Raw genomic sequence first — 11,855 nt, 5'->3', positions numbered from 1 at the left:
AGATCATTTCGGGTATCTATTCATATGTATTCATTTAAAATGTAAATTGTAAATAAATTTGAATTTGAATTTGAATTTACGCCTCATAATACAGCACCTATTTGAGTAACACATATAATCTTTCTGCAATGAAAAAGGGGGAATTTTAACTTCACTTTCCTATGTGTAACTCAAATATTTTGAAAAGTGCTTTTGTGTCCTTGTCCTTTAAATCAGTGGTATTCAACCTATGCTACGCGTACTTCTGGGGGTATGCGGAATTGTCTCAAGGTGTACACATCACTTACTTACTTACTTACTTACTTACTTACTTACTTACTTACTTACTTACTTACTTACTTACTTACTTACTTACTGGCTTTTAAGGAACCCGGAGGTTCATTGCCGCCCTCACATAAGCCCGCCATTGGTCCTGAGCAAGATTAATCCAGTCCCTATCATCATATCCCACCTCCCTCAAATCCATTTTAATATTATCTTCCCATCTACATCTCGGCCTCCCCAAAGGTCTTTTTCCCTCCGGCCTCCCAACTAACACTCTATATGCATTTCTGGATTCGCCCATACGTGCTACATGCCCTGCCCATCTCAAACGTCTGGATTTAATGTTCCTAATTATGTCAGGTGAAGAATACAATGCGTGAAGTTCTGCGTTGTGTAACTTTCTCCATTCTCCTGTAACTTCTTCCTTCTTAGCCCCAAATTTTTTCTAAGAACCTCATTCTCAAACACCCGTAGTCTCTGTTCCTCTCTCAAAGTGAAAGTCCAAGTTTCACAGCCATAGAGAACAACCGGTAATATAACTGTTTTATAAATTCTAACTTTCAGATTTTTTGACAGCAGACTGGATGATAAAAGCACGCATCCCATTGACTGTGTATGTAAAAATGCTGACATATTTATTTTAACATACTTGTTCAAAACGTTTGTATTTTATATATTTATCTTACAATATGAACTCTTGTTTTTCCTTGCTTCAATAACATTTTGCATAATTCATTACTATTATTATTGCATGCATCAATTACTGAATGTATAATAAAAATAAAAGTAATCTATATTAGTAATAAATCTGTAGCCAAACTTTTTCTGGTAATTTTCGATTTTCCAAAAATAATTGGTGTTAACATGTATAATTAATCATCCTGAAACCGAAAATCGCTTTTTTTTATTTTTGTTCGTATGTCTGTCTGTCTGGATGTTAGTTACCTTTTCACGCGATATTGACTGAACCGATTTATATGAAAATTGGAATATAAATTAAGTTCGTTGTACCTTAGATTTTACGCTATATGGCATTCAAAACACTTTATTTAAAAGGGGGATTATAAGGGGGCCTGAATTAAATAAATCGAAATATCTCGCTTATTATTAATTTTCATGAAAAATATTACATAACAAAAGTTTCTTTAAAAATAATTTCTGATAAGTTTTATTCTATACACAATTTTGATAGGACTGATATTTAATGAGATAAATGAGTTTTAAAATTACAATAACAACGCCATCTAAGGCGCTGTACTGAAATAAAAACAAATGACTTCGTCTAAAGGGGGCCTTGGACAACAACAATGGAAAGCTATTAAACATAGCCTAAGAGAATGTTTCTGTGTTTGTATGAAGTAATATCGGAAGCTAATTAATTGTTTAATTATTATTTCACCATTGGAAAGAGTAGTTTCTCTAGATGGACATAATTCTACAATGTTATTACCAGGGAAAGGATTTATATGTAAATACATATTTACTTATAAAGCTAATATAATTTATATTTTGCATTATCTTTATGTTTCACAATGTGTAGGGTTGAAAAATCCTACTTTTATTTTCCATATTTTTCCATATTTTAGAGTTTAGTACATATTTTCGTTAATTTCCATATATTTTCCATATTTCATATAAAACAGTCCATATTATATTAGGTTTAACAATAAAACAAAACAAAATTCCATTAACTTTTAAAAATACATTTCAACAATAGAGATTTAAACACATGTTCAGTAATCCCTTTAACATCAGAGTTATTTGAAAATTAGCAATCCTATCAACAATGGGAAAGTAAGTTACAAAACTGTATTAATTTAATTTAAAATTTTTAACAGACTTCAGTTGTGCAGCTCAACAGTTAAATGCCAGTCAGAGTACACATAGGTTCAATTTTGTAAATCATACTATAAAGACGGTAAATATGCCAAAAGTACGTCATTCAGTCAATTTAAAATCAAAACTAACAAGTTACATTTCAGAATTTAAAGAAGATGGTTTATCAACTGACAATAAAATATTATTTTGTAATTTGTGTCAGTGTGCAGTATCATCTACACAAAAGTTCCTGGTGCAACAACACATTACAACTAGTAAACATCAGGCCAACAAACAACTAAATTCCAAGCAGAGACAATTGTTTTTAACACAACCAACAACATCGAATGTAAGATCTGAGTTTAACATCGACCTGTGCCGTTCTCTCATCTCTGCTGATATTCCTCTCTACAAACTAAAGAATAAGGTCTTCAGGGAATTCCTTGAAAAATATACTCAACATACAATCCCGGATGAGTCAACACTTAGGAAGACGTATGCTCCATCCATCTACGATGAGACAATACAGAAGATAAGAGATGAAATTAAAGATAGTTCAATTTGGGTTTCCATTGATGAGACTCCCGACAAAGAAGGTAGACTTGTTGGTAATGTAGTTATCGGTTTGTTAAGTGAACAATATTCTGAACGAATTCTTTTACATTGTGATGTTCTAGAAAAGTGCAATAACAAAACTATAGTTAAACTGTTCAACGAAGCTATGGGTATCCTGTGGCCAAAGGGTATTATGTACGATAATGTGTTATTCTTTATTAGCGATGCTGCCCCTTATATGGTCAAAGCTGGACAAGCATTATCTGTTGTATATCCTAAATTGACTCATTTTACTTGTGTGGCGCATGCATTTCATCGTGTGGCAGAAGTGGTCAGAGACAATTTCCCTAAAGTAGATTTGTTGATTTCATCAGTGAAAAAAGTATTTCTCAAAGCTCCCAGTAGAGTTAACGTGTTGAAAGAAATGTACCCTGAAATTCCATTGCCACCAAAGCCAATTTTAACTAGATGGGGTACATGGCTAGAAGCAGTTGAATATTATGCCGAACATATAGACTCTATTAACAATGTTCTCCTTGCATTGGACTCTGAAGATGCAGTCTCAATTGATACTGCGAAAACAGTTACCTGTGACATAAGTGTGAAGAATGACTTAGCTCACATTCAGCATACATTTTCATGCATCATAAAAACGCTCAAAAGTCTCCAAAATAGGCACCTTTCACTATCTGAAAGTTTTGAAATTATAAATAGTACTGTGGAACAACTGAATCGTGGTAGAGGTAAAGTTGCAGATGCAGTAAGAGCTAAGGTGGACACTGTACTTTCAAAAAACCCTGGATATGAAGAACTACAAAAGGTTGTTGCTGTGACGAGTGGTGAATCAACAGTGAAGATTAACTTGGACTTATCCCCAGCAGACATTGTGAAATTGAATTATGTACCAGTTACTTCTTGTGACGTCGAACGCTCTTTTAGTCAGTATAAATCTATCCTCAGAGACAATAGAAGAAGATTCACTTTTCAGCACTTGAAAGAAATGTTTGTAACCTATTGTTATGGTAACAGACAATAAAAATTGTGTTTTGTTGAAACTACATTGGAAGATAAGGTACGTCCATTATATTTTTTGTTTAGTTTGATTAAAATGTACCAATATTTAACGTACATAGTCATTTTTTTATAATTTTAAGTCCATATTTAATTCCATATTTTGGTAAAAAATCCATATTTAATTCCATATTTTGGTAAAAATAACTACATATATATTTACATATTTCATATATTTTTAGTCCATATAAATCCGTTCCCTGGTTATTACAGTAACTTCTGAAACATATAGTAAGTTATATAAAGTATACACATTTAAACTAAATTATATGTCAATCTTCATTAAACTATGGTTGCATGTAATAACAATTAAGAAACATGTTAAAAGAATTGTCATTGCATCAAATGAGTGTCTATGGACCAAAATGACCGCATTTTAAGTATTTAAATACAATTTAAATTAAGTAACATATTAAACGATTTATCCTTCTATCAAACACGAATGTTCCCTGGATCAAACGTCCTATTTTAATTATGTAATTACTTTATATTTATTTCTAACGGGTGCAGCGGAGCGCACGGGTACGGCTAGTAATAATAATAAAGTAATAATAATAATAGTTATAATAATAATAACAACAACAAAGTACATTATCATCGACACTACAAATGCGAAACCAACCAAAGATTATGTGAATTCTGCCCCACTGTCTTTTGTTTTAGAAGGAGAAGAAGTAATAGCTGTAATATTGCATTTAATGACGCTCTAACTCCAGAAGTTATTAAGAATCAAAATTCTACATCGGAAAAAAATAGCCGACAACTTTTGCTTGCAGTGTTCTATCAGGGACAAGGATTTTACGCGCCGTAAATCTACGACACCTTACCCACAGCTTTACTTCTCTCCCGAAAGTAGCAATTCTGAATATGTTATCGCGCATTAAAATCTAGAGGTTAAAGTCTTTGACATAGAAATACTTTTGATATTCTTCACTACCGTCACTGCGTTCGTCTTCTAGTTATAGTTAATAATGGATGATGCATAATCTAGCTTCACGGGGACGCGGAAGAGTAGAGGGGAAGTTACATTGCACGTTGCATAGTGACTACAGAGTGAGTCGTGAATTACGTAATGGACACTGATGGTCTGCAATAAGACTTATATAATAGGAGTAACTATATTCCAATATTGGGTAATTATAAATGATCAAACGTCACATATTAATGTCATACGTCAAAAAAATCTCGACGTATTGCTATCGCAGATAATACTATAATACTTCTTTTTCCATGTATACTGGCTTTTTATTCCCTCTTGTCGTCTTTCAGACGTTTCCATTACTGTTACTCCTATCACGACGAACTCATATTAAGATAGAAGATTGCGAATCGTTCGAAACGAATGATATAATATTATTCAATGTAATGAACTTATGTGATTTAGTTAATGAAGAAAAGTGTCGTCTTTAATACTACAGGTTATAAATGTGTTATATTCTGTAAATGTGGTGTATAATGATGATATAAAGTTGTTAGTGAACTACAGGGACATCATTTTATTTGTATTAACATTTCTAATATTAACCTGGAAAAATTCAAATATCTTGGAGCAACAGTAACAAATATAAATGACACTCGGGAGGAAATTAAACGCAGAATAAATATGGCAAATGCCTGTTATTATTCGTTTGAGAAGCTTTTGCCATTTAGTCTGCTGTCAAAAAATCTGAAAGTTAGAATTTATAAAACAGTTATATTACCGGTTGTTCTGTATGGTTGTGAAATTGGAACTCTCACTTTGAGAGAGGAATACAGATTAAGGGTGTTTGAGAATAAGGTTCTTAGGAAAATATTTGGGGCTAAGAGGGATGAAGTTACAGGAGAATGGAGAAAGTTACATAACGCAGAGCTGCACGCATTGTATTCTTCACCTGACATAATTAGGAACATTAAATCCAGACGTTTGAGAAGGGCAGGGCATGTAGCAGGTATGGGCGAATCCAGAAATGCATATAGAGTGTTAGTTGGGAGGCCGGCGGGAAAAAGACCTTTGGGGAGGCCGAGACGTAGATGGGAAGATAATATTAAAATGGATTTGAGGGAGGTAGGATATGATGGTAGAGACTGGATTAATCTTGCTCAGGATAGGGATCAATGGCGGGCTTATATGAGGGCGGCAATGAACTTCCGGGTTCCTTAAAAGCCAGTAAGTATACCTTTGGATTAACGGTTAAGAACCGGAAACACCGTTTGCTACCCTCTTCCACGACTGGATTTCGATGATACTGGCGTAATATACAAACAAATCACTTTACTAGGTATAGGAGGGAAGAAAAGTAGTTCATCCATTTACGTAAACTAGGAAATATCACGCTTTTGAGTTTGATAATTTTCATTAGGTTTTTGTTTAATCAAAATACAGTACAGTATTAACAATGAGTGTTCTTACTCACGAACTGAACTGTCCATATGGACGTATTCATTATGTAGTGTATATTATACTGTCTACAGTACATTAGCGTACACTATAGAGAATGAAGTTTAATTTAAAAATAATCATAATATGGATATTTAAACACATTTTTCAAATGGTGGCCGTTCATTTCGATACAGGCTTCAGTTCTAATGTGTGTAATTCCAATTACCAGTTTCGTCCTTCGTACTAGTAACTCATATTGAAATAATTCTGTACCTACTCTATAAAAGAGTACCTTACGTACTCTAAATTCAATCTTCACTTCTGCCCGATCCGAAAAGATAAAAATTACTCACACATGCTATCTACTGTCCGTCCAAGTGGTTATGTCGCATGATCGTAGAAAGGGGGTAAATCACGTGACAGTTAATTATTTAACGAGGCCCTTTTACTTAAGTTATTTTAAACAGTTGTATGGGTATAATATTACATAGACGTCCATTCCTAACAGAAATTAAAGTTCTCAGAAAAGAGCTAAGACAGCCCAGGCACTAGCCTTTACAGAGAGGCGAATAGAAGCAGGTAGGGAAAACCGGAATGCGACGTAGACAAATGGACGACAGTACCTGTGCGAAAATGATGCAATATTGAAAGCTCTTTCGTCACTGGAAAACGCGAACATATTTTTTGAACGTACTGTTTACTATGACCGTAAGGCTACTATGACTGTATATGCGGTCTTGGATCTGTGTGGAGGACGGTTGAACTTCATTAGTAGAAGGGGTGGGAGTGAAGTACATACAAAAAATCAGGTACAATAAAAATTGAAGTAAAAATAAAATGATGTCCCTGTAAAATGCCGTCCGTCAATAAATTATATTACGTTTTGGAAGTTTTTGCCTATTCATTTATTATCGATAAGCCAATAGGAATGACGATTGCTTTCGCACATCGCAGATAATTATGACTTGCTTATTCCGTACGAAAATAATTTTCAGTTATCATTCATTTTATACGACACACACTTGTACTAGCCACAAACTGCTTGCTTATGACATGCAACTTGAAACAGATAATATGACTTAACAAAGTTACTTACTTGTATCCTCATTTGACTTTTGATCACTGCTCAAGCCCAAGATTTATAAATAACTCTCCACTGCAAATACATATTTATTTTATAATTAGGCCTATATTTCCAATTAATTGACGTTTAGCACAAGCTGTAACTAAGCATCGAATCTAATTATTGCAAGCAGCTACTTTAAACAATAATGCATACGGTTGCTACTCTAAATGCATTACGTACTAATTATAATTTAAGATGTGAGCAAAAGTAAACTATATATACTGCATTTACTAACTTACTTATGGCTTTTATGAAACTCGGAGGTTCATTGTCGCCCTCATATAAGCCCGCCATCGATCCCTACCCTGAGCAAGATTAATCCAGTCTCTATCATCATATTCCACCTCTCTCAAATCCATTTTAATATTATCCTCCCACCTACATCTCGGCCTCCCGAAAAATCTCTTTCCCTCCAGCCTCCCAACAAACACTCTATATGCATTACTGGATTCGCCCATACTTGCTACACGCCATGCCCAACTCAAACGTCTGGATTTAATATTCCTAATTATGTCAAGTGAAGGATACAATTAATTCCTCACCTATTGTGGGGTTGAACGTTGGGTTAACAACTCGCTTCGTAAAAAAAACATTGTTGTGGAACATTCACGCTTAGGATGATGATAATACTTCGTTGACTTGGACACGTTCTACGGCGTGATGAAGACTCTCTTCTAGGAAAAGCTTTCGACTATTCTCCAAGATGTACGAGACCTCTCAGTAGATCTCGTCTCCGTTGGCAGGACCAAGTATATGATAATCTTTGTACAGTGGGAGGACGACAAGAAGATGCAGAGAACAGAGACGAATGCGATATATCGTGAATGAGGCTAAAAACCTCTTAGGTTTTGAAATGCCCTAAATTGATTGATTGATTGATTGATTGATTGATTGATTGATTGATTGATTGATTGATTGATTGATTGATTGATTGATTGATTGATTGATTGATTGATTGATTGATTGATTGATTGATTGATTGATTGATGAATACAATGCGGGCAGTTCTGCATTGTGTAAGTTTCTCCATTCTCCTGTAATTTCATTCTCTTAGCCCCAGATATTTTCCTAAGCAACTTATTGTCAAACATCCTTAACCTCTGTTCCTCTCTCAAAGTGACAATACAAGTTTCACAACCATACAGAACAACCGGTAATATAACTGTTTTATGAATTCTAACTTTCAGATTTTTTGAGAGCAGGCTGAATGACAAAAGCTTCTCAACCGAATAATAACAGACATTTCCCATATTTATTCCGCCGTTTAATTTCCTCCCGAGTGTCATTTATATTTGTTACTGTTGCTCCAAGATATTTGAATTTTTCCACCTCTTCAAAAGATAAATTTCCAATTGTTATATTTCCATTTCGTACAATATTCTGGTCACGAGACATAATCATATACTTTTTTTTCGGGATTTACTTCCAAACCTATATTTTTATTTCCTTCAAGTAAAATTCCCGTGTTTTCCCTAATAGTTTGTGGATTTTCTCTTAACATATTCACATCATCCGTATTGATATTGATATTGATATTGATATTTATTTGTCATTCAACTTTACAATTCACAGTTATGGTGGACCTTCACATTTCTGTTTTTCGATCCACCATCCCTTTAATACATATAACTCTTTTCTATTAAGGTATTCTTTGCCGAGAATTTCTTGATTGCTTTCTAATGTTCTATTATGACTGAATTGCTATATGTCCTTCCCCCTCTATCCTCTTCTATTCTCTCCCTACTACCTAGACTGTTTCCCTTCCATTCCTAAATTTCCTATTTTATTACCCCTATCCATATATTTATTTCGATAATACTCCTACAGTTATAGTACCCCTGCTACTACTCCCAATCCAAAACATTGAAAAACATCAAATATCTAATTCACTTAAATTACACTTCCAATTTCCCTCTCATTCCACTTCACATTTGTTCAGATATCATTGTATTCATTGTTTGATAGTTTATCTTATTACACTCTTACCCTATCTTCTTACACTAACACTTTCTTCTCTGTTCCTTTTCTTACACTTTTGCCACCCCTAACTTTTCTGCACTCACTTTTTAGCACTCTTCTTCTTCGCTATAACCTCTCCAACGCCCTATCTATTCAGTCCTCACAATCACTAATATCTGGTAGTCGCTTCATTCCTACACTCGTTCTTCTCATGTCTTCTCTTGCATTACATCATCCGTATAGACAAGCAGCTGATGTATAATTCATTCAATTCTAAACCCTCTTTGTTATCTTAGACTTTCCTAATGGCATACTCTCTAGAGCAAAGTTAAAAAATAAAGGTGATTAGTGCATCTCCCTGCTTTGGCCCGCAAGTATACAGTATACTGTATTTTTAAATTAAATTATGAACAGTCACATTTCAAGATCATAAAATGTTACGATTAGCAACTATAAATGAGCATTTTCTCCGACAATACACAAGATTTTCTAAATAAGGAATAAACCAATGGCCTTTGGACTTTTTGTAATAAGTTATACGTAAAGTAAGCTTAATCAAAAAATCCACAATACTTCGAAGGTTCGATCTCTCTAGACTGCAGGTAAGTAGCTACAATCCGTGCCGTAAGAGAACGAAATCAAGATCAGCTTTACAGAGAAGTTTGTGAAGTAATCATTCCAAGGATATAATTACCTTCCACTCGTGATTTTGTTTTGGTCCAAAAGAAAGTACAATGTTTTAAACAACTGGCAGTTTAAATAACTGATTATATTTCAATTTCAGTATTTAAATGAGTGATATTTAATAGGTAAAAGAATACTCAAATAATAGTCCTGTTACAATTTAATAATAATCTATATATATAATTTGAAATGGTAATGGAAATTACGGGAAACCGGCTGAACGGATTTTAATAAATGGCCCCTCATTTTGAAGCTTGGAACCTAAAGTTTTTCGGAAAAGTAGTAGTTTTCAGTGAAATTGTAATTTTCCTACATAATTTTCCTATTTTCCAAAATCCATCTGTTGTCAGTTTTGAGAACTAATTTTATTCAATTACGGCCGACTTGATTGAATTTCAGAACAAAACACACACTACAATAAACAATAGGCTATTACACGAAGGCCATGACCTGCAGATTGCCGACATATTTAGAGCTCAATTCAATTTGTTATTAAAAACTGATTCTGCAGTGTATAATTTTCTGAGTACAGCTGTGTATTGGATATTCAAATCTACGAAACTTGAGGTGGTTTGATGACATTATTACCATTAGAAATTAAATATTATTATAGTTAATATCATGATGCATCTATTTTTTTATTAATTGAACATAATATTGATGCTATATTGATGACATGAAAGTGAAACGTTTTGTGGTTATGTAAGTAAATGTAGAGAATATCTTAATTTAGATCTTCATTTCTATAATTTACTGAGTGGCTGCTATATATAACTACAAAACTTAAGTAAGATAATAATATTGTTATTAAAAATCAAATATTTTTATACTTATTAATCCAGTGGGGTTGGGTCTTTTTCATATACTTAATGGCGGTGTAGTGTAGGTATTGATATGTGTCATTGTCTTCAGTATTGGCTCGAGAGAGCACAAAAATTACAGTTCCTAAGGAAAGATCAAAAGGTATTACTCACTGATAAAATAAGAGGCCTAGAAAATTTTGTAGTCTCCAGATCATTTCAGCAAGATCTCTTAGTAGGATAAAATGATTTTACGCTCTACTTTTCAAGTTCTACATGCAGCAGCTATACGAAAATGCTATTGTTCCAAAGCTTAGCAAACCTGACATTTTTTTAACTTTTGCCTACAATCCACAATGACCTGAAATAACTACTGCTATCGTCCTGACATTGATACTTGCGTTTTCGCGTTGAAACTCAAAAACTGAAGTTGGATAGGTTCAAGGAAAAGTATTTGGCCTAAAAAAAATCCATTCAGAGGGAGTATGTTTCATTATTATGGAAGCAAATAACTATCAAAAAGACAAGTATTCTTTATTGAAAATAAATCTGAAAATTTTTTATTTGAACGTCCAATGAACTTAGTTTGCAGCAGTATTTGCTGCACAAGCCACTAGTAAAACTTTAATTCGTACTATGACCAATTTTTCTGTATTTTTATTTGGTTATTTAACGACGCTGTATCGACTACAAGGTTATGCAAATCTAGTCTTTCAGGTAAAGCTCCCTGTAAAGCAGATTTGAACAATTTTTCCCTTGAAATTATTCAAATCTGCTTTACAGGGAGCTTTACCTGAAAGACTAGATTTGCATAATATATACGTCACTGTGTACGTTAACAGAAAACCACAATTCCAAGTCACACAGAGATTGTGTGCACTCGATGTGGGTCTCTTGCGTTTCGTCAGCCCACGCGAGTTGTGTGGATAGAAAGGGAAAAGTTGAGACGGTGTCGGGTGGAGTTCCCGGGTAGCTCAGTTGGTAGAGCGCTGGTACGTTCAACCAGAGGTTCCGGGATCGATACCCGGCCCCGGAACAATTTTCCCTTGAAATTATTCAACTACAAGGTTATTTAGCGTCGATGGGATTGGGAAAGCGAGATGGTATTTGGCGAAATGAGGCCGAGGATTCGCCATAGATTATCTGACATTTGCCTTATGATTGGGGAAACCTCGGAAAAAAACACAACCAGGTAATCAGCCCAAGCGGGAATCGAACC

This window comes from Periplaneta americana, chromosome 15 (assembly GCF_040183065.1).
Source record: "Periplaneta americana isolate PAMFEO1 chromosome 15, P.americana_PAMFEO1_priV1, whole genome shotgun sequence".
Classification (NCBI taxonomy): domain Eukaryota; kingdom Metazoa; phylum Arthropoda; class Insecta; order Blattodea; family Blattidae; genus Periplaneta; species Periplaneta americana.
This window is presented reverse-complemented; position numbering follows the sequence as displayed.